The sequence below is a fragment of the Dama dama genome, chromosome 8 (genome assembly GCF_033118175.1).
Source record: "Dama dama isolate Ldn47 chromosome 8, ASM3311817v1, whole genome shotgun sequence".
Lineage (NCBI taxonomy): Eukaryota > Metazoa > Chordata > Mammalia > Artiodactyla > Cervidae > Dama > Dama dama.
The window spans coordinates 7018523-7043108 of NC_083688.1; positions in this window are offsets into that span (position 1 = coordinate 7018523).

The window sequence follows — 24586 nt, forward strand, 5'->3', positions numbered from 1 at the left end:
TGAGTATGATAAAGTTCTTGCCTTCCTGGGGCCTTTGATGATCTCATCAGATCTTTTCACCTACTGCCCCTCACAGTCCAGGCCCCAAGGGTTAGATCTGGGCCAGTAATTCTCAAGAAGGGATATTTTGCCCCTGGGGTGGAGTTAATAGATTCAGCGAGTAAAATTATAGGATGGTGATATTTGAGACCTGCATGTGCTGAAAGATTATTGTTTCTTATCTGAAGTTGAAATGTAACTGGCCGTTCTATACTTTTATCTGGCAACTCTGCCCAGAGGGGACATCTGGCAATATCTGAAGATGTCACACTTGGCAGGGTTCCTACTGACACCTGGTGGGCGGAGGCCAAGAACGCCACACACACACAGCCTGCAGTGGACACAGGGGTTACCCAGCTCAGTTCAGTTCCGTCGCTCAGTCGTGTCTGACTCTTGGCGACCCCATGGACCACAGCACACCAGGCCTCCCTGTCCATCACCAGCTCCCAGAATTTACCCAAACTCAAGTCCGTTGAGTCGGTGATGCCATCCCACCATCTCATCCTCTGTCGTCCCCTTCTCCTCCTGCCCTCAATCTTTCCCAGCATCAGGGTCTTTTTCAAATGAGTCAGCTCTTTGCTTCAGGTGGCCAAAATATTGGAGTTTCAGCTTCAACATCAGTCCTTCCAATGAACATCCAGGACTGATCTCCTTGAGGATGGACTGGTTGGATCTCCTTGCAGTCCAAGGGACTCTCAAGAGTCTTCTCCAGCACCACAGTTCAAAAGCATCAATTCTTTGGCACTCAGCTTTCTTTATAGTCCAGCTGTCACATCCATACTCAACATGTCAATAGCACTGAGGTGGAGAAATGGTTCTAGACCTAGCCCAGGTCCCTTCTGAGCAAACCCCACTCTGGAAGGCCTTTCATCTGGTAACTTATCCCTTGTGCATGTGGGGGGCACTCCTAGGAGCAAGTAATTGACAGTAAGGATGAGAAGAGACACTGGGGTATTAAGCAAGAGGGAAAAAGAGACAGGATGTAGTTGGGGCGTGGGGGTCACCTGCCGCCTACATCAGACTTCTGTCGGCATGGGAATTGGGGAACACCAGGGATGAGTTAGGAAAGATCCAGCAGATGCTGTCATGACCCTGACTCCTGGACCCCTGGCTTTGAGGAGATCCCATCAAGAAGAAAGGGGAGGTTGCCCTCCCCCCTGAAGCCTGGCTCCCCATTGCAGCCTAGAGAGTGGAAAGGTAGGCTGAAGGCAGGTCTATGAGAAAAGAATGATGAATGAAGAAAAGGAGGGAGCTAGTTAGAGGCTAAGGCGGAAACAACACTGGGGATCCGGATTCTGCTGCTACCTGGCTGTGTAACAGTTATTTCCTTTGCCTGGCCTCCATTTCCCCATTTCTAAAATGAGAGGTGCCGTTTTTTCTAGATTCCACATGTACGGTGTCTGTCTGTCTCTGTCGGACTTTCTTCTCTTAGGGTGATAAGCCCCAGGCCCATCCGTGTTGCTGCAAGGGGCATTATTTCCTTCTTTTTAATGGCCAAATCATATTCTGTTGTATGTACATTCCACATCTCCTCTATCCATTCTTCTGTCGATGGACATTTACACGGCCTCCATGTCTTGGCTATTGTAAATAATGCTGCTATGAACATTGATGTGCATGGATCCTTTTGAACCATGATTTTCTCTGCATATATGCCCAGGAATGGGATTGCTGGATCATATGGTAGTGCTAGTTTTAAAACACACATGTTGGCTGAGGACTTGGCAAAATACTCACAGGGACTCCTGTGCAGATTTTTAGAGCTCTTCTTTAAACTGTTTCTTTTTCTTCATTACTGTGCTCAATACTCTATTATAACCTAAACGGAGAAATTTGAAAAAGAATGGATACATGTATGTGTGTAACGGAATCACTTTGCCGTATACTTGAAACTAACACAACATTGTTAATCAACTATATTCTAAAATTAAAAAAAAAAAAAAAGATAGGTGCTTGTAGAATTTCCAGAGTCACCTAAAGGGCTTGTTAACACATAGACTTCTGGCCCACCCCACCCCAAGTTTCTGACTATGTGTCCTGGAGTGAAGACTGAGAATCTGAATTCCTCACAAACTCCCAGGTGTTGGTCCCAGGAGATGCTGTTCGTCCTTGTCCACACCTTGGGCAGCACTGAACAGCGTTATGGGTAAGGGCCCTTCCAGCTCAGTCAGTCCAGGATGTCCAAGTCCCCTGGGTACCACGGGCAGGGCTGGGAGGGCCCACACAGGAAGTCCGTTCTCTTTTCCCCAGGGAGGGCAAAGTGCACCTGCGGGGGAGGTTCCCAGAGTTGATTTTCTCCTTCCTAGGGAACAGCCGGCTTCACCAGCCCTTGTTCTGTGAGACGCTGCCATCTACTGGATGCCTCTGCCCATAGCTGGGCCCAGAGCACTGCCCATGTTTGGGGCCTGATTCAAAGAGGAACCTTCCCTCCAGTACTCTTGCCTGGAGAATCCCATGGATTCTCAGACAAGCCTGGTGAGCTACAGTCCATGGGTTTGCAAAGGGTTGGACACGACTGAGGTGATTTAGCACATCACAGCACCTTCCCTGGGTGGTGTCTCTCCTACCAGGCCTCAGGGAAGCAGCCTTGGTAATGTCTAGGCCACTTGTCCCCTTTAGATGACTCAGTTTCCAATATCCATGACACCTGAGTTAACCTGGGAAATGAAAACAAGATGCTCTGGTAAGCTTGTGGGATAACATGCTATCTCCAAACATTGCTGTTTTCCGCTTCAAAAATCCTGACATACAATTATCTTCATTTATTAAATGGAAAAGGATTAGTGAACCTTTACACATTTTTACTATCGGCACCCTTTTAGTGCTAAGATGTTTCAGTCAAGCCCAACTCTCTGTGACCCAATGGACTGTAGCCTGCCATGTCCCTCTGTCCGTGGGATTCTCCAGGCAAGAATACTGGAGTGGGTCGCTATGCTCACCTCCAGGGGATCTTCCCAGCCCAGGGATGGAACCTGCATCTCTTCCTTCATTGGCAGGCAGATTCTTTACCACTAGCGCCAACTGTGAAGCCCAGGCGGTTGCATAGGGCATGCTTAAGACACAGTAGCTCACTTAATTAAATTGGGCAAAAATTTGATAGCAATGTTGGCAAGCCTGCTGTGAGATAGACACTCTTGTACACTTAATAAGCTCAGTTAATAAGCGAGTTTAAGCTGAAAGTAAGTGAAACTCTCTGACATAGTGGGGTGGTTTGAATGCAGGCTCTGGAATTGGGCTACACCTGGATTTAGACTCTTGTTTGAGGCAAATCTATCTTGTTTGGTCAAAGCACTTTTTCTGGTGTCAGTTTCTTCAGCCAGGAATGAGGAACTTGGTCCCAGTCAATGTTTCTCAAAATTTATCTTCATTGGCATCTCCAGGAGAGCTTATTAAAGTCCAGACACGCTGTGCAGATAGCCCATAGGCGCATGAAATGATACTTATTGTCATTAATTATTAGGGAAATGCAAATTAAAACTACAGTGAGGTACCATCTCACACCAGTCAAAATGGCCATCATTTATTTATTTATTTATTTTTTCTCTCTTTTTTTTTCTTTTCTTTTTTTGGTTCTTTGAAAGAAAATTTAAAATTACTCCTTTAATAAATTTAAGTTTGAAAGAAAAAGTACATAACTATTAGCAACATTTGATACAGAAGTATTAAAATGGTATGTATATTTTGGTACATATATTCCTTCTCAGACTAGGAACCTCCTGTGTGTTCTGAAGCGGGCCTGGACTCTAGCGGAAGCTCCCGTGGTCCCCAGATGAGTTTAGGGCCCTCCCTACAGGCTGGAAGGGGAGAAACAACTACTCCTCCACACCGGGTTGCCTGTTCAGCTCCATAACTGTGCTTAGGTCTAGCCCTGGGGAACATAAGATAAGGGCCCAAGGGCTATGAAGCCTTCGTAAATCCAACTGGCCCTGGGTGTTGTCCCTGCTGAGACCAAAAGCGAAGGAAAAAAAACCCAACCTCCCTCCTCTCTCCCAGCCAGCTGCATCAGTCCGCTCTGGGGCCTTGTTCTCAGTCCCGGAAACGTCTTCTGGAAAAGACAGGCCTTGGACCCTTGAGGGAGAAGCTCCACACTTTTCAAAAGTATTTGAGAGCAGCCTGTGAAGAGTCTAGGGGCTCCCTGCCCAGCAGCCTGCACACTCTCCCAGCCGAGGGTCCCTTCCTGGCTCTTGATGGTGACGGAACCAGCAGGGAAGTCATCAGTGCTCCACTGGACAGCCGCCTCGTACTCTCCACCTGCTCCCTCCCTGCTCATGGCCATCATTTAAAAATCTACAAATGACAAATGCCTGAGAGGATGTGGATAAAGAGAACCTTCCTACACTCTTGGTGGGAATGCAAGTTGGTACAATCACTATGGAAAATAATATGGAGGTTCCTCAGAAAACTTAGAGTGACCATATGATCCAGCAATCCCACTCCTGGGCATATATCCAGACAAAAGTCTAATTCAAAAAGATACGTGCACCTTCTATGTTCGTAACAGCACTATTTACAATAGCCAAGACATGGAAACAAACTAAATGTCCATTGACAGATGAATGGATAAAGAAGTCAGTCAGTCAGTTCAGTTGCTCAGTCATGTCTGACTCTTTGCGACCCCAGGGACTGCAGCACACCAAGCCTCCCTGTCTATCACCAACTCCCACACCTTGTTCAAACTCAAGTACATTGAGTCAGTGATGCCGTCCAACCATCTCATCCTCTGTCATCCCCTTCTCCTCCTGCCTTCAGTCTTTCCCAGCATCACGGTCTTTTCCAAGGAGTCAGTTCTTTGCATCAGGTGGCCAAAGTATTGGAGTTTCAGCTTCAGCATCAGTCCTTCCAATGAATACTCAGGACTGATTTCCTTTAGGATTGACTTTGTTGGGGGGGATGCTTAATATGAATCCTTAGGCAATGTTGTCCTCAAACTGTGCAGATCTTGGGGAAATTACTTCCTGTCTCTGAGCCTTAGTCTCCAACTCTGGAGGATGAGATGATTGGGTTTCCAGAAATGGCAAATAGATTTTACCTTGAGGGCCAAGTCTGGTATTTTGGTAATTGCTGCCTAGAGCATAATGTTGAGAAGGGATTCTGAATTTAAGCTCATGAGGGAGAAGTGTCATGATCCACTAGTGAGGCTTCACTGGTGTAAGAGGGGCAGTGGTGGTCGGCATCTTTGCAATACAGTTCTTAAGGTTTGGGAGGGTCATGGCCCCTTTAAGAATTTGATGGGATGCAAGGCAAGTATTGCGAACACAATGGGGGCAGGCAGAGAACTGGGTGTAATGTCAGAGAGTGGAGGCCTGTGGCCAGCTGCAGAGCCCTTGCCATGGGGAAAGGAAGCTGTAGTCCTCGGCTCTGCTGACTGTTCGTTTTTCTTTGGTGATTTTTTAAAAAAAATTTTATTTTATTTAATTTATGTATGTATGTATTTTTGGCTGCACTGGGTCTTCTTGGTGCATACTGCCTTTCTCTAGCTATGGTGAGCGAGGGCTACTCTCTAGTTATGGCGCACGGGCTGCTCACTGCGGTGGCTTCTCTTGTTCTAGAGCACAGGCTCTAGGCATGCAGGCTTCAGTAGTTGGCTTGGTTGTCCCGAGGCAGGTGGGACCCTAGTTCCTGAACTAGGAATCGAACCTGTGTCCCCTGCATTGGCAAGTGGACTCTTAACCCCTAGACCACCATGGAAGTCCTGCTGATTGTTCTTTGAAGGAATGAGTTCAGTTGGGTGGCCAAACTGTATGATTTTTCAAGAGATCCCTCAAATCTGGAATTCTTTGATTTTTTTAAAATCAAACGTGTTTAAACAAACAACATCTCTTTGGCGGGATCTATCCTGTGTGCCTCCAATTGACAACTTCTGCCCGAGGATCCTCCTGGTTCTGGCATTTCCATGTTGTCCCAACCTCTCCCTCTCTGGCCCGTCTCAGTGAGCATAACTGGTAACTACTCATAGACGAGTGCACACACATCCCCTCGCTGAGGGTACCTATTCTTCCCTTTTCTGAGGGATTTATATTTCAAAAGAAGAGGGCGTGTGACTCATATCCATTCACAGTTATCCCTGAAATCCATCAGCCCCCACCATGACTATTTATTGGGCCTTTTTTTCTGATTATGAAAGTAGACAGAAGTCACAGACAAGGTTCATTTATATGAAAGTTTAGAAAAGAGAAGCAGAATAAGATGTGTGGCATGCCTACTATTTTTGTAGCTAAAACACACTTACACACACGCAACAACATATTTTACAAGGATACATTTAAAGTCAAGGGTACTTGGTGACTAAAGAGGTACCCTAGAGGACTTCCCAGGTGGTTCAGTGGTTGAGAGTCTGCCTGCCAACGCAGGGGACATGGGTTGCATCCCCGGTTCTGGAATATTCCACGTGCCAATGGGCAATGTGTCAGCACCACAACTACTGACCTGTGCACTCTGGAACCCACGCTCCACAACAGGAGAATCCACCCCAAGGAGAAACTCAAATCACAAGAGAGCAGCCCCTGCTTGCTGCAACTAGAGAAAGCCCGAGCGTGGCAATGAAGAGCCAGCACAGCCATAAATAAATATAAATTAAAAGGTACATAAGAGAGGTTACATGTGGGGGAAAAAAAAAAAGAGAGAGAGGTTACCTGTGGAAAAAAAAAAAAGAGAGAGGTTACCTGTAGTCATGGAGGGGGCATGGTGCAGAAGAAGGCATGGGAGGAAAGGGGATAAAAGAAATTCAATACGTCAATCAATTAGCTACCTGGGAGGAGAGTGCGGTAATGGTGAGTCATAGACTGCTGGGGGCTGCTCAAAACAGTCAGCTCACCCAGATGAAATGAAATGAAGTCAGTCGTGTCCGATTCTTTGTGACCCCATGGATTGTAGCCTACTAGGCTCCTCTGTCCATGGGATTTTCCAGGCAAGAATACTGGAGTGGGTTGCCATTTCCTTCTAAAAGAGTAATAATGGTCACCACAGACATTTTGGGAGTTTAAAATATATATAAGGGAGAAGACAAAAATGCCCCCTTCTGGTCCCACTGCAGGGAGCCAAGGAGACTTTCTTAGTTTTCTTTTTTTTTTTTTTTTTAATATTTTTATTTATTTATTTATTTGGCTGCACTGGGTCTGAGTTGCAGCATGCAGGATCTTTAGTTGCGTGGCGTGTGGGATCTAGTTTCTTGACCAGGGCTCGAACCTCGGCCCCCAGCATTGGGAACATGGACCACCAGGGAAGTCCCCCTTGCTAGCTAAAAAGCTAGCTAAAAAGTGTTTTTCTCTCAGCCGCCACAGATCCAGGCCAGAGGTGTTGAGGGGCTCAGTGCCTATGGGGGGTCTTGGGGACAGAGATAGAGGATAGCTGAAGAGATGAATTAGAGGCTCTGTCAATAGAACCTGAGTTTGGAGCCAGACTTTGAGCTCTGGTGCCCAGGTGAAGCACATGGGTATTTCCACTGGCTCTCAGCCCAGCCCTAGCAGAAACTATCGGCTCTATAAATAGCAATGTCGACAGGGCCTGAGGGCAGATCAGAGACTGCCAGACTCAGGAACCAGAAAGAGTTTAATAATAGCCTCCGTTCGTCTCTCACCACTGGGCTCAGACAGCAGGCACATGACATCTGGGCTCCCAACCAGGACCTGTGGGTGGCTGGCGTCTTCAATAGCAGAGGACTGGATTTTCATTTTCCAGCTGGGTTCTGGCCATGAGAAGCAACGGGCAGCATGGTGGTTAAGCAGTCCACTGCTTCTGGACTTTGAAGCAGGTGGACCTATTCCTGATTCTGCCACCGAACAGCCGTGTGACCTTGATCAAGTTACTGAATTTCCTTGAACTTCAGTTTTTGCTCGAACTAATGTGTGTGTGTGTTAGTCACTCAGATGTGTCTGACTCTTTGCAACCCCACGGACTATAGCCCACCAGACTCCTCTGTCCATGAAATTCTCCAGGCAGGAATATCGGAGTGGGTTGCCATTCGCTTCTTCAGGGGATCTTCCCAGTCCATGGATGGAACCTGGGACTGGGACTGGATGATTTACTGTCTGAGGCACCAGAGAAGCCCTTCCCTTGTACTAATACCACCTATCAACTGTATGCAAAAAATGGAAAGCCATATATATATATCAGGAACAAGTGAAAACACAAGAGAAATGAGGCAGATACAGATGCTGTCACTAAGACTCTCTCCTGCACAAAACTGTAGATGGTCTCCTCTGAGTCCCCTTTTCAACTTGGCCTTGATGTTGGCCCCTAGGCTGCCTTAGGCCTGCCCAGCCCAGTCCTAGCAAACAAGCAGGCTAAATCATCCTCCCATCATTGATATCCAAATTCCTCATCGCCCAATCGTGATGTCTCAGTCCTTGGCCAGCCTTTGGCAAGAACCCCATTAGATCAGTTTAGCAAGAATCCCCCTGCCCTCAAAGACTTTTCCTAGTAACTTTCCACCCACTGACACCCCCACCCAGCTCCTTGGCTTTAACTCCCCAGCTTCCTTTGCTGTACAGTGAATCCCCTATGTATGAACCTTCAAGTTGTTGAAGGTTGAACGTTCAAGTTGAACGTTCAAAGATGCGAACATGCATCTGGTTCCAGCAAGGAACCAGAACCCATGCCATCGATGTCAGGCGTGAGTGAAATTGCAGCTTGCCCTCGGTCTCCTATTGCTGACGATCCTTCATCTCTACCATCTCCTACCACCTCTCCCTTTTCCAGTCGGTAACTTTTCTTCCCTGTCCACTCGGTGCCAGTCCCGTATACCAGCTGTTGTACTGTACTACTGTACTTTTTAAGGTATCAGTTCAGTTCAGTCACTAAGTCGAGTCCAACTCTTTGTGACCCCATGGACTGCAGCATGCCAGGCCTCCCTGTCCATCACCAACTCCTGGACTTTACTCAAACTCATGTCCATTGAGTCGGTGATGCCATCCAACCATCTCATCTTCTGTCATTCCCTTCTCCTCCTGCCTTCGATCTTTCCCAGCATCAGGGTCTTTTTCAGTGAGTCAGTTCTTTGCATCAGGTGGCCAAAGTATTGGAATTTCAGCTTCAATCTTTTAAGGTATTGTAAGATTAAAAATGTTTTCCTTATTTTTGTGTGTTTTTTAATGAATGCATTATTTGTGTGCTAAATATCATAAACTATTACAGTACAGTACTACATAGCTGCTTGTGTTAGTGGGATGCCTAGGCTCACTGTTGGACTTATGAATAAATTGGACTTATGATCACACTCTCAGAATGGAACTTGTTCATAAGTAGGGAACTCAGTGTATTTGAAGCTGAGTCCCATCTCTCTCCTCTGCTACAACATTCCTCTCACAATATTCCTGAACTAAATCTTCCTCACTGTTTTAACAAAAATCAGTATAATTGTCCTCCAATTTCCCCAACTGGAACAAAAAATGTAAAAGTTAACTCAAGAGAAACCAGCGTCGGGTAGTAAATCCTACATTCCCATTATAAACGTCATACTATCCCAGTACGTGGCATGAACGCCCAGTACTCAAGTATGTGTTGAATGAATAAGTAAGGAGTGTTCCCAGGTTGGTAAAAAGAATGGGAGCCGTAGTGTTTAAGAGCTGAGTTCTACCCGCTGCCTTAGCTCCAGGTGTGGGATGGTTTGTGGAGAAGGAGCTCTGAGAGTGAGGAGATCTGTGTCTGCTCCTCAGTTGCAGCCTCAGTTCTCTCATCTGTGAAATGAGCAGGCTGGTTTGGTAAAAAGTTAACTTTTTTTTTTTTTACTGTAATCCATGAAAAATTCAGTTTGCATTATGACCCAGTACATTTGTAACATTTACACTCAGCCGTAAAAAAGAATGAAATAATGTCATTTGCAGCAACATGGATAGTCCTAAAGACTGTCATACTGAGTGAAGTAAGACAGAGAGAAACAACGGTCGTATGATATCATCTGTATGTGGGATCTAAAAAAAGGGTTATGAATGAATCTATTTACAAAACGGAAACAGAGTCACAGATGGAGAAAACAAACTTATGGTTATGGGAGGTGTGGACAAGGTGGAGGGATAAACTGGGAGATTGGAGTCAACATATACACACTGCTCTATATAAAATAGATGGCTAGTAAGGACATACGGTTTAGCACAGGGAACTCTACTCAATACTCTGCAATGACCTACATGGGAAAAGAAATCTAAAAAAGGGTGGGGAGAAGACAAAAGCAAGGGAGAAAGGGAAAGATATAAACAACTAAAGCGGAGTTCCAGAGAATAGTAAGAAGAGATTTAAAAAATAAAAGTCTTCTTAAATGAACAATGTAAAGAAGTAGAGGAAAACAATAGAATGGGAAAGACTAGAGATCTCTTCAAGAAAATTGAGGGCATCAGGGGAACATTTCATGTAAGGATGGGCACGATAAAGGACAGAAATATTAAGGACTTAACAGAAGCAGAAGAGATTAAGAAGAGGTGGCGAGGATACACAGAAGAACTATACGAAAGAAGTCTTAATGACCAGGATAACCACAATATTGTGGTCACTCACCTATAGCCAGATACCCTGGAGTGTGCAGTCAAGTGGGCCTTAGGGAGCATTACTACAAACAAAGCTAGTGGAAGTGATGGAATTCCAACTGAGCTATTTAAAATGCTACAAGATAATGCTGTTAAAGTGCTGCACTCAATATGCTAGCAAATTTTGGAAAACTCAGCAATGACCACAGGACTGGAAAAGGTCAGTTGTCATTCCAGTCCCAAAGAAGAGCAGTGCCAAAGAATGTTCAAACCATTGAACAATTGTGCTCATTTCACATGCTAGTAAAGTTATGGTCAAAATCCTTCAAGCTAGGCTTCAACGGTACCTGAACTGAGAACTTCCAGATGTACAAGTTGGGTTTAGAAGGCAGAGGAACCAGAGATCAAATTGCCAACATTTGTTGGATCATAGAGAAAGCAAGAGAATTCCAGAAAACATCTACTTCTGCTTCATTGTAAAAGCTAAAGCCTTTGACTGTGTGGATCATAAGAAACTGTGAAAAATTCTTAGAGATGGGAATACCAGACCACCTTACCTGTCTCCTGAGAAACCTGTGTGCCGGTCAAGAAGCAACAGCTAGAACCTTACATGGAATAACCGACTGGTTCAAAATTGGGAAAGAAGTACTACAAGAATGTACATCGTCATCCTGTTTATTTAACTTCTATGCAGAGTACATCATGTGAAATGCCAGGTTGGACAACTCACAAGCTGGAATCAAGATTGCTGGGAGAAATATCAACAACTTCAGATATGCAGATGATACCATTCTTATGGTAGAAAGTGGAGAGGAACTAAAGAGCCTCTTGATAAGGGTGAAAGGGGGGAGTAAAAGAGCTGGCTTAAAACTCAACATTCAGAAAACGAAGATCATGGCATATGGTCCCTTCACTTCATGGCAAATAGAAGGGGAAAAAATGGAAGCAGATTTTATTTTCTTGGGCTCCAAAATCACTGCAGACAGTGACTGCAGCCTTGAAATTAAAAGATGCTTGCTCCTTGGAAGGAAAACTGTGACAAACCTAGACAGCATATTAAAAAGCAGAGACGTCACTTTGCCGACAATACTGATGTGAGAGTTGGACCATTAGGAAGGCTGAGTGCTGAAGAATTGATGCTTTCAAATTGTGGTGCTGGAAAAGTCTCTTAACAGTCCCTTAGACAGCAAGGAGATCAAACCAGTAAATCCTAAAAGAAATCAACCCTGAATATTCACTGGAAGGACTGACTGATGCTGAAGTTGAAGTTCCAATACTTCGGCCACCTGATGTGAACAGCCAACTCATTGGAAAAGACCATGATGCTGGGAAAGATTGAAGGCAAAAAGAGAAGAGGGCAGCGGAAGGTGAGATGGTTAGACAGCATGAATTTGAGCAAACTCCAGGAGATAGTGAAGGACAGAGAAGCCTGCTGTGTTGCCGCCCACGGGGTCGCAAAGAGTCGGACACAACTTGGCAGCTGAGCAACAATAACAGGCAATGAAAATTAATTAAAAAACAAAAGAAGATTAGCATTCAGGACAGGATACTATATTGACCCAGCTGACCTTCCTCCTATTCCCCAATATGCTTTAGTTCTGTGGGTCTTTCCAAGGGAAATAAAAGTGAATGACGCAAGATCATCTTAAACTGATTTAATCAGAGGCAGACATCTCTTCAGGACTTTTGTTTCCAGGAGCCCTGCTCTGGTGAAGAGTGTATGACTTATTAGCTGCGTGGATCTCTATAAGCCAAGATCAGGTGAGGTTGTTGAATGTGCAGAGTGTGCTCCTCCTCTCCAAATTCTTGATACACAGATTCAAGTGACCACCGTCCTTAATATTTCCTTCCCATGGTTGAATTTGCTGGTCAAAACATCATTACTTCATTTATTGGATAATTTGAGACTTGATATTTGTCTTTGAGATATTCCAAGTTTTCCATTAGCTTTTATAGCAAGCATTAGTAAAAGAGGAAAACTGTACTTAAATAGTAATTTAATTATTTAAATAACCAACTACCCAGAAAACAATAATATTTACATACTGCATATAAAATTACAATATCAATTTCATGTAACAGTAATAATCCCCTTTACTCTCTTTGAATCTACTCTGTTTTATTTTTAAAATGCTATTTGTAGCCAAAAACATACTTTTTAATCATCCACAAATGGGTCACAAACTGAAATCTGCAAACCCTTCTTAGACAATAAGTGCTGGAGAGGGTGTGGAGAAAGCGGAAACGTCTTGTACTCTTGGTGGGAATGCAAATAGATACAGCCACTGTGGAGAACAGTATGGAAGTTCCTTAAAAACTGACAACAGAACCACCATATGAACCAGCAACCCCAGCACTGGGCATATACCTAGAGAAAACCATAATTCAAAAAGACACATGCACCCCAGAGTTCGCTGCAGCACTAGTTCCAATAGCCAGAATACGGAGGCACTTAAATGCCTCTCAGCAGAGGAAGGGATAAAGAAGATGTGGTATACAATGGAATGTTACTCAGTCATAAAAAGGAGCAAAAGTGGGTCATTTGCAGACATGTGGATGGACCTAGAGACTCTCATACCGAGTGAAGGAAGTCAGAAAGAGAAAAACAAATATCATGTGTTAACACTTGGAATCTAGAAAAATGGTATAAGTCATCTTATTTGCAAAAAAGAAATAGAGACAGAGATGTAGAGGACAGATGTATGGACAACAAAGGGGGGAAGGGGGCGGGATGAACTGGGAGATTGGGATTGACATATATACACTATTGATACCAAGCATATAACAGATGACTAATGAGAACCTAGTGCAGAGCTCGCAGGATTCTGCTCAGTGCTCTGTGCTGACCTCAGTGGGAAGGAACTCCAAAAAAGAGAGGAGGTATATATATATATATATATATATATATATATATATATATATATATGTATAGCTGATTCATTTTGCTGTACAGTAGAAACTAACATAACATTGTAAACCAACTATATTCCAATTAAAAAAACAAAAAACACCCCTGAGAGGACCCCCTGTCCAGGTCTGGAATTCTGACCTGCCTGCATATCGCTGCTTCCACATCTTTGGTTCTGCTGTCATACCAGCCTGCAATGCCCTCTCCCTCTGCTTTTCTATATGGTCCTGACTCCTTCCCAGATGGCACGGTGGTAAAGAACCCTCCTGCCAATGCAGGAGACACAAGAGACGTGGGTTTGATCCCTGGGTCGGGAAGATCACCTGGAGAAGGAAATGGCAACCTGCTCCGGTATTTTTGCCTGGGAAATCCCCCGGACAGAGGAGCCTGGCGGGCTACAGTCCATGGGGTCACAAGAGTCAGACACGACTGAGCAGACACCACCACCTTCTTCCAGGTCTAACCAAATCCTTTCCCCTGTAGATCCTCCCTGCTGGGTCAGGAGTCCCGCTTTTCAACCTGCTTTTGTTTTTTTCATAAATGGTTATATTTTTATCTGGCATTTAGCTAGTAGTTATGCTTATGTGTCTAGAACGGTGCTTGGGTCTATGGAGGAGTCAAAAAGGCAGAAGATTCGTTCAGGGTCCAGGTGCTGACACGGAGGGATCTGCAAGACACGAGGAGAGGGGACAGGAGAAGGCAGCCTGTACGGGGTGGGGTGGGGGTAATGTCCTGCAGAAGGGGGGAGGGGAGAGAACCCGCTTTTCACTTCCCAATTCTGAGAAGTGGAGGACGGCAAGGAGAGTTAACGCTGAGGACAGAATGAGCCCAGAGGCAGGGGAAGAGCAGAAAGAATCCCTCCTTGAACAAAGAGGAGGCTATGGGGCCTCCGTGCAGGGGTCCAGGGAAATGGGTCAGAGGGAGGTGCTTCCTACCACCTGACTGGCTGGGCTTGGTGATGAAGCAACCTTAGGGTCAGCAAAGGCAGTTTCCACTCTGGGCAGATGCCGAAGGGTCCAACTGGCTGGACACTCCTGTCTCAGGGTTGACTCAAGAAGCTATCGATACATTTACCTTGAACCTTTGAAGAAAAGAAAGTTGACTAAACTATTACATGATTTGGGGATTCTCTGGTGGCTCAGACGGTGAAGAATCCACCTGCAAGGGAGGAGATGAAGGTTTGATCCCTAGGTCGGGAAGATCCCCTGGAAAAGGACACGGCTACTCACTCCAGTATTCTTGCCTGGAGAAGTCCACGGACAGAGGAGCCTGGTGGGCTGTCGTCCATGGGGTTTCAAACAGTCGGACAAGGACCGAGAAACTAACACACACACACACAAACATTTCACGGTTTTAAATTGGAAACTGAGAAGCAACGTAGATTCTCTCCTTGACCAAACTCTGCTCAGGCTCCCCAGAACTTTTCAATTAGGCTTCAGCTTTTGGATTTTCATGTTCATCTCTGTGCTGTCCGGTGTTAGCAAGAATCCTGCTAGGTTGGTTTAGCTAGAATCCCTCATCCTCTATGTCCCATCTCCCTCCATATCTAATTGTATTCCTCATCCTCCACCATCCCCAGGTGATATTTGGTCACCCTGATTGGACTTCAGCAGGAATCCTGTTGGATCAGTTTAGCAAGAACCTCCACCCCCTCCCCCTTACTCCTGATGTTTCCTCCTAGTAATTCTCCATCCACTCACACCCACCCTACCCCTTGGTGATAAATCCCCTCTTGTTCATTATAAGGTGAGTGCAGAGAAAAAGAGAGCGAGCCGGACAGTCAGGCAAGAAAAGGAAATTTACTAGAGGGAAAAGAGAGGGGAACTGGCTGTTAAGGAGAACCAGCATTCTCCCTTTCTGACGGAGTCCTTCTTATACCCCACCAATGAAAAATTCTCTGAAGGGATGGTCACATAGCCAGAGGTCTGGAGTCTGGTGGTCTCGCTGCTTTGAGAAGATAGGCACCATTGGGATAACAGGATGCCACTTGGGCAATTTGGTCAGTCTCACAGATCACTGTGATTTATTCTTTGTTTTCGAGGTCAACATAACGAGCCATCTTATCAATGAGGTCCCATGTGGGCCCTACCACCCATACGGTATTCAGAGTTGCATCCAGTCTCTCTCCTGCTGCAAAAACCCATTGCAACGACTTTCCTGGTGGTTCAGTGGTTAAGAATCTGCCTGTCAATGCCAGAGACACTGGTTCTATCTCTGTTCCAAGAAGATGCCATATGCCTTGGGGCAACTGAGCCCGTGCACCACAAGTACTGAAGCCCAAGCTCTAGAGCCTGGATTCCGGGCTCCACAGCAGGAAAAACCACCACAATGAGAAGTCCGCACACTGCAACTAAAGAGTAGCCTGCAATCACTGCAACTAGAGAAAACCCACACATGGCAATGAAGACCTAATGCAGCCAAAAAAAAAAAAAAAAAACAACCAGTCCATTGCAGTGGTCCCTACACTTGCCATGATGCCCCCCCACCACAAATAAAGTCTCTTACCATCTCTAAATGGTAAATAATTTCCCAGTAGCTTTCAGGACCCATGAGAAAATATGGAAAGCAGCCCCAAAGCAAAAGTTTGTGGGGAACACCTGGATGGTTGACAAAGCAACAGTGGAGGCAAGACTGGATGGAGTTCAAGTTCTAGTTCTGCCTCATCCTGGCTGTGTGACCTAGAACAAGCTGGAGCCTTAGGTGCTTCCCCTATAACATTAGAGGATGGGGTGGACCACCCAGCTCTGACTTTCTGTTGGTACTTAGTAAGTGCTCATTGAATAAATGAAAATAAAAACAACCTTCAAGTATTGAAGCCTCACTGTACACAGTTCTAGACACGTAAGCAGACAAATAAATACCTACCAGCTAACTGACAGATGCTGATGCTGAAGCTGAAACTTCAATACCTTGGCCCTCTGATGTGAAGAACTGACTCATATGAAAAGACCCTGATGCTGGGAAAGATTGAAGGCAGGAGGAGAAGGGGATGACAGAGGATGAGATGGTTGGATGAAATTACTGACTCAAAGGACATGAATTTGAATAAGCTCTGGGAGTTGATGATGGACAGGGAAGCCTGGCGTGCTGCAGTCTGTGGGGTTGCAAAGAGTCAGACACAGCTGAGTGACTGAACTTAACTGGACTGACAGATATAACCATGTAAGAAAAAAGATAAAAACAGATTGAGAAGTGGGACCTGTGACCTAGCAGGGAAGATCTATAGGAGAAAGGATTTGGTTAGACCTAGAAGGAGTCAAGGCATAGAAATAAACTTTTCAATAAATACATTCTCATTTGTGAGAAAATCTCACAACACTTAGCAATATGGATCATATATCCATATAGCCTTGTGTGTGAAAATACAGCATAGTCTTCTCTAGGAAAGAGGGAGAAGGCACTCTGTGATTTGGCTGAGATCAGGTCTACCATCCTTTGTGCCCTGGACTCAAATCTTCAAAGGGTATTTGCCAGGAGGCAAATCTACTTATTTCAGGATTTCCTTTCTCCTTACTTCGACTTGTGTTTCTTCAAAGCACTTATCATCATCTGACATCACTGTATATTTGACTTAGTTTTTCATTTGTCTGTTTCTCTTCCCTAAAGTGTAAACTCCACAAGGCAAGGATCTATGTCTATTTTGGTCCCTTCTATAAATCTAGACAGTGTGTTAAAAAGCAAAGACATCACTTTTCCAACAAAGGTCCATATAGTCAAGGCTATGGTTTTTCCGGAAGTCAAGTACGGATGTGAGAGCTGGACAATAAAGAAGGCAGAGCACTGAAGAATTGATGCTTTTGAACTGAGGTGCTTGAGAAGATGTTTGAGAGTCTCTTGGAAAGCAAGGAGATCAAAACAGTCAATCAAAAAGGAAATCAACACAATACTCTTTAGAAAGACTGATGTTGAAGCTGAAGCTCCAATACTTTGGCCACCTGATTCGAAGAGCTGACTCATTGGAAAAGACCCTGATGCTGGGAAAGACAGGGCAGGAGGAGAAGGGGATGACAGAGAATGAGATGGCTGGATGCCATCACTGATTCAACGGACATGAACTTGGACACACCTTGGGAGATGGTGAGGGAGGGGAGCTTCGTGTGTTGCAGTCCACGGAGTCACAAAGAGTCGGACATGACCTGGCGGCTCAACAGTAACAGCAACACCCTCTGTGCCTGGAATGGTGTTTGGCTGTGCTGGGTCTTTGTTACTGCATGGCTTTTTCTCTAGTTGTGGCGAGTGGGGGCTACTTTCTAGTTGCGGTGTACAGGCTTCTCATTGCAGTGACTTATTTTGTTGTGGAACATGGGCTCTAGGGCTTGTGGGCTTTGGTAGTAGCTATGGCTCCTGGGCTCAATAGTTGTGGCTCAGGGGCTTAGCTACATGTGAGAGCCTTCCAGATCAGGGATTGAACCCATGTCTCCTGCATTCGCAGGCAGATTCTTTACCATGGAGCCACCACGGGAAGCCCTGGTGTAGATAATTTTTAAAGCCTTTATTGAATTTGTTAGAATACTGTTTCTGTTTTCTGTTTTTGACCATAAGGCATTTGTGGAATCTTAGCTGCCCAACCAGGGATCGAACTCACACACAGCACTGGGAGGCAAAGTTTGAACCACTGGACTGCCAGGGAAGTCCCTCAGTGAATGTTTATCAAGATCCTAATTCCTATTGGGGCCCATTCTAGATGCTGGGGTTACAGCAGTGAACAAAACAAAACCTTTGCCTTCAGGCTGCTTGCGTCCTAGTATCCTCCCTTAAGGAAAGAGACATGATCGAGGTCCTTATTCCCGCTGAGCCCAATGCCGCTCACAGTCCTCTAGAGAGCAGCACTCCAGGCTGCCACTGTCGACTGGAGTTGGCCGAAATAAACCCTATTTGCCGTGCGTGAATAGGTGAGTGAATAAAGGCAGGAACCCCAATCTTGGGCTGTGCAGTCAGAACCTCTGGCTGGCCCAGGACTTGGAGTGTCTTCCCAGTGTCTCCCGTTTTCCGTTCCCCAGCTACTGACCTACCCTCGGGAAGTGAAGGGCAAGGAGGCTCACCTAGGTGCAGATCAGGTGACCTAGAGGTGACCAGGTTGTGTTGAAGCTGGGAGTGGAGCCTGGTGTAAGCAGTGGGCACAGGCTCTGGGATGGGCAGTTCATGGTTCAAATCTCTGCTTCTCTATTCATTTGTGCGACCCCGGGCAAATCACTGCACCATTCTGAGTCTTAGTTACCTCACTTGTTAAATGGGATAATGCATTGGCTTCAAAGTGTTCCCTGGTCGCTTAGGTGGTAAGGAATCCACCTGCAAGGCAGGAGACCTGGGTTCGATCCCTGGGTTGGGAAGATCCCTTGGAGGAGGGAAAGGCTACCCACTCCAGTATTCTGGGCTGGAGAATTCCGTGGACTGTATAGTGCATGGGGTTGCAAAGGGTCGGACACGACTAAGCAACTTCACTTTCACTTTGAAGGGTTGACATGAAGATTAGGTGAATAGGGACTGGCTTAGTGCTTGGCACATAATAGGCACTCAACAAATGTTTGATGTGTGAATGAATGACTTCCTGAGTGAGTGAATGCCTTTGTGTTCTAGCAGGGCAAGTGGACGACCACCCCCGGCCCCCGGCTCCTTTTCCCAGACCCCGGCTCAGGTTCTAAATTCCCATAACTTTGGGGCTACTGAACAACAGAAAGAGCATTGGGCTTGGAGTCAGAATTTTTGGGTTCAAGCCCTGTTCCACGACCAGTAGCTGAATGACTTGGGGTAAGTCAGTTTGCCCAAGTCAGCTAAACCTTAGTTCCTTCCTTATAGAACGGAACTGCTAATATTATTAAGAAAACTGCAAATATTATTAAGTATTCTGTACCTCCTGGGCTCCGAGCCCTTTATTTTATTATTATCATTATTAATATTTTTGGTCATGCCTCACAGCATACCCCGACCAGGTATCGAACCCATGTACCTTACATTGGAAGGGCCGAGTCTTAACACTGGGCTGCCAGGGAAGTCCCACTCTGAGCCCTTTAAACACACCACTTCCCTTAACCCTCATTCCCCCCAGTGAGATAGAGATAATCATCTCCATTTTACCAAGGATACCTGACTCAAAGACATTAAGTAACCTGCCCAGGTTTGTGCATTGCCTGAGTAACAGGGCTGAGATTCAAAACCAGGCCATTGAGCTCCAGAGCTTGTGCTCTGAACGTTGTGTTGACCCAGTGGGGTGGGGTGAAACTCACGGAGTGCTTGTGAAAGTAAGTGAAAGGGCTTCTGTAAATGAAAGCTGTGCTGTGTGCAAAGGTGCAGAAACCTTTTTATAGTTATTTGTAGCTCCCTCAGAGCACTTTTTCATGTTCTGTGTTATATAGTGTACATAGTTGCTCTTGTTTCTGACTCCTGCTGTCAAAACTCCCTAAAGGCAAGAACCATGTCTTATTCATCTCTGCACCCACACAACATTCAGTCCAGTTCTAAAAACTGAACTGGAGCTCAGAAATAGACATAGAGGGAGTGGGTGCCTTGTATAAGCTGAGTCACTCAGGTCATGATATTTGCTCATTAAAATGTAATGAAAACAAGAACACCTTTCAAAACACATTAAAAAACAACTCAGTGTTCCTGAAACACTTCGAAATCACGCTTTCTATTCTAGGCTTTAAAACTCCACCTATCCTTTTCTTTCTGAGAGTTTGCAGATGTGGTCTCAAAAGAAGGGGAATAAAGAGAAGCAGAGGGTCTTAGGAACACATTTCTCAGGGAAGGAAGAGGGTCTTCCATTCACAAGTAGCAGAAATCTGACTGGGGGGAGGTGGGAGTGGGGGTAGTTATTTGAAAGCAGAATCCTCTCAGGCTCAGAGGTTCTGTAGAAATCCGTCTTTTCAAAGTTATCTTGTGTGTGACCTGACCCAGAAACTCTGGGTAAGTTTGAGAGAGATTTGATATTTCCAGGCAGTTGCCCATGAAGTTAGGTTTGAGGCAGGAGGCAGATGGGTTCCCCAGGGCAAAGCAATTGGAGATTCATTCTCTATTGGCAGAAACTCCAAGACAAGAACAGCAGGGCAATTAAGGGAGGAGGCTGAACCCTGCACAGACCATGTACGTCTCATTCCAAAGTCTAGAGACCCCCTCAACCAAACATTCGCAGAAAAGGCTCCTTGGAAGTCAAAGAGGAGTCATGTCAGAGGATTTTCTACCCATAGGCCTTTGTGGTAGAATCCATCTTGGCTAAGAGATACGTGTGTACACAGGAAAGGATCCTGAGATGCACCAAATATGGACTGTGAACCAGGCAAATCATAATGATTGGCCAAAGGAAACCTGGAAGAAATGCCCCATCAAAGTAATTCAAACTGCCATGAGGGCATGACTCAGCAACTCAGGGACTCTTCCCGGAGCCTGCCCGCGTGTCTGTCCACACATTCTGTACTCTTTTTCCTCCTGATAAATACTTTATTTGCTTCACTACTTTCCATCTGTGTGGAAATTCTTCTCTGCGAAGCCAAAGGGCCAGTGCCCTTGTCACTGGCCACTGGTCTAGGGGCTAGGATCTGGTGCTTCCACCGCCACGACCCAGCCTCCATCTCTGGTTGGGAACCCAGGCCACCTGAGATCATGTGCACAAGCTTCCATCAGGCTGAGGTTCTTCTTATAGAAGCCTGGAGAACCTAAATCGTTCCCAGTGGAGCAAGAAGGAAATTCTTCAACCTGTTTGTGTTAGTGGGTTTGTCAGTCTTTTTCCACAGTGAGTAGTGAACTTCCCTAACAAGTTGACACTGAACCAAAATAGGATTCATTTGACTAGTGCTAAATGCAACTTAAAGAGCTCATTCTCCCACTCGTGAACAGTCATCTAAGACTTTAGCCAGTGGTAAATTTAAGCTCTAAATTATAACCGCTAACATTTCACATTCATCTGAGCTGTTGAAACAGCCAAGTGGGCATAAAGAGTATAATGGCTAAAAACAACAATTTGGAATCGAACAGTTTGACTCTCAGTTCAGTTCAGTCGCGTCCGACTCTTTGCAACCCCATGGACTGCAGCATGCCAGGCCTCCCTGTCCAATCACCAACTCCCAGAGTTTACTAAAACTCATGTTCCTTGATGCCTTGGTGATGCCATCCAAGCATCTCATCCTCTGTCATCCCCTTCTCCTCCTGCCTTCAACCTTTCCCAGCATCAGGGTCTTTTCAGATGAGTCAGTTCTTTGCATCAGGTGGCCAAAGCATTGGAGCTTCAGCTTCAGCATCAGTCCTTCCAATGAATATTCGGGACTGATTTCCTTTAGGATGGACTGTTTGGATCTCCTTGCAGTCCAAGGGACTCTCAAGAGTCTTCTACAACACTACAGTTAAAAAGCATCAATTCATAGCATTGAAACAAGTATACTATCAAGGGTGAAACAGATCACCAGCCCAGGTTGGATTCATGAGACAAATGCTCAGGGCTGGTGCACTGGGAAGACCCAGAGGGATAGGATCAGGAGGGAGGCGGGAGGGGGAATCGGGATGGGGGACACATGTAAATCCATGGCTAATTCATGTCAATGTATGGCAAAAACCACTACAATATTGTAAAGTAATTAGCCTTCAACTAATAAAAAATAAATGGAAAAAAGAAAAGCATCAATTCTTTGGCACTCAGCGTTCTTTATAGTCCAACTCTCACATCCATGCATGACTACTGGAAAAACCATAGCCTTGACTAGATGGACCTTTGTTGACGAAGTAATGCCTTTGCTTTTTAATATGCTGTCTAGGTTGGTCATAACTTTTCTTCTAAGGGGCAAGTGTCTTTTGATTTCATGGCTGCAGTCACCATCTGCAGTGATTTTGGAGCCCCCCAGAATAAAGTCTGCCTCTGTTTCCATTGTTTCCCCATCTATTTGCCATGAAGTGATGGGACCAGATGCCATGATCTTAGTTTTCTGAATGCTGAGTTTTAAGCCAACTTTTTCACTCTCCTCTTTCACGTTCAACAAGAGGCTTTTTAGTTCCTCTTCACTTTCTGCCATAACAGTGGTGCCATCTGCATATCTGAGGTTATTGACATTTCTCCCGGCAATCTTGATTCCAGCTGTGCTTCATCCAGCCCAGCATTTCTCATGATGTACTCTGCATAGAAGCTTAATAAGCAGGGTGACAATATCAGCCTTGATGTACTCCTTTCCCAATTAGGAACCAGTCTGTTGTTCCATATCTGGTTCTAACTGTTGCTTCTTGACCTGCATGCAGATTTCTCAGGAGGCAGATAAGGTGGTCTTGTATTCTCATCTCTTTGAAGAATTTCCCACAGTTTGTTGTGATCCACACTGTCAAAGGCTTTAGTGTAATCAATGAAGCAGAAGTAGATGTTTTTCTGGAATTCTCTTGCTTTTTCTATGATCCAGTGGATATTGGCAATTTGATCTCTGATTCCTCTGACTTTCTAAATCTAGCTTGAACATCTGGAAGTTCACAGTTCACGTACTATTGAAGCCTGGCTTGGAGAATTTTGAGCATTGCTTTGCTAGCATGTGAGATGGGTGCAACTGTGCGGTAGTTTGAGCATTCTTTGGCATTGCCTTTCTTTGGGATTGGAATGAAAACTGACCTTTTCCAGTCCTGTGACCACTGCTGAGTTTTCCAAATTTGCTGGCATATTGAGTGCAGCACTTTCACAGCATCATCTTTTAGGATTTGAAATAGCTCAGCTGGAATTCCATCACCTCCACTAGCTTTATTTGTTGATGTTTCCTAAGGCCTACTTGATATCACCCTCCAGGGTGTTTGGCTCTAGGTGAGTGATCACACCACCATGGTTATCTGGGTCATTAAGATCTATTTTGTACAGTTCTTCTGTGTATTCTTGCCACCTCTTCTTACTATCTTCTGCTTCTTTTAGGTCCATACCATTTCTGTCCTTTATTGTGCTCATCTTTGCATGAAATGTTCCCTGGGTATCTATAATTTTCTTGAAAAGATCTCCAGGGCAAAGAACTAAACAGACATTTCTCCAAAGAAGACATACAGATGGCTAACAAACACATGAAAAGATGCTCAACATCACTCATTATTAGAGAAATGCAAATCAAAACCACAATGAGGTACCATTACACGCCAGTCAGGATGGCTGCTATCCAAAAGTCTACAAGCAATAAATGCTGGAGAGGGTGTGGAGAAAAGGGAACCCTCTTACACTGTTGGTGGGAATGCAAACTAGTACAGCCGCTGTGGAAAACAGTGTGGAGATTTCTTAAAAAACTGGAAATAGAACTGCCATATGACCCAGCAATCCCACTTCTGGGCATACACACTGAGGAAACCAGATCTGAAAGAGACACGTGCACCCCAATGTTCATCGCAGCACTGTTTATAATAGCCAGGACATGGAAGCAACCTAGATGCCCATCAGCAGATGAATGGATAAGGAAGCTGTGGTACATATACACCATGGAATATTACTCAGCCATTAAAAAGAATTCATTTGAACCAGTCCTAATGAGATGGATGAAGCTGGAGCCCATTATACAGAGTGAAGTAAGCCAGAAAGATAAAGAACATTACAGCATACTGACACATGTATATGGAATTTAGAAAGGTGATAACGATAACCCTATATGCAGAACAGAAAAAGAGACACAGAAGTACAGAACAGACTTTTGAACTTTGTGGGAGAATGTGAGGGTGGGATATTTCAAAAGAACAGCATGTATACTATCTATGGTGAAACAGATCACCAGCCCAGGTGGGATGCATGAGACAAGTGCTCGGGCCTGGTGCACGGGGAAGACCCAGAGGAATCGGGTGGAGAGGGAGGTGGGAGGGGGGATCGGGATTGGGAATACATGTAAATCCATGGCTGATTCATATCAATGTATGACAAAACCCACTGGAAAAAAAAAATAATAATAATAAAAATAAATTAAAAAAAAAAAAAAAAAAAAAAGATCTCCAGTCTTTCCCATTCTATTGTTTTTCTCTATTTCTTTGCACTGATCACTGAGGAAGGCTTTCTTACATCTCCTTGCTATTTTTTGAACTCTGCATTCAGATGGATACATCTTTCCTTTTCTCCTTTGCCTTTTGCTTTTCTTCTTTTCTCAGGTATTTGTAAGGCTTCCTCAGAAAACCATTTTGCCTTCCTGCATTTCTTTTTCTTGGGAATGGTTTTTTATCATAGCCTTTTATATAATGTCATGAACCTCTGCCCGTAGTTCTT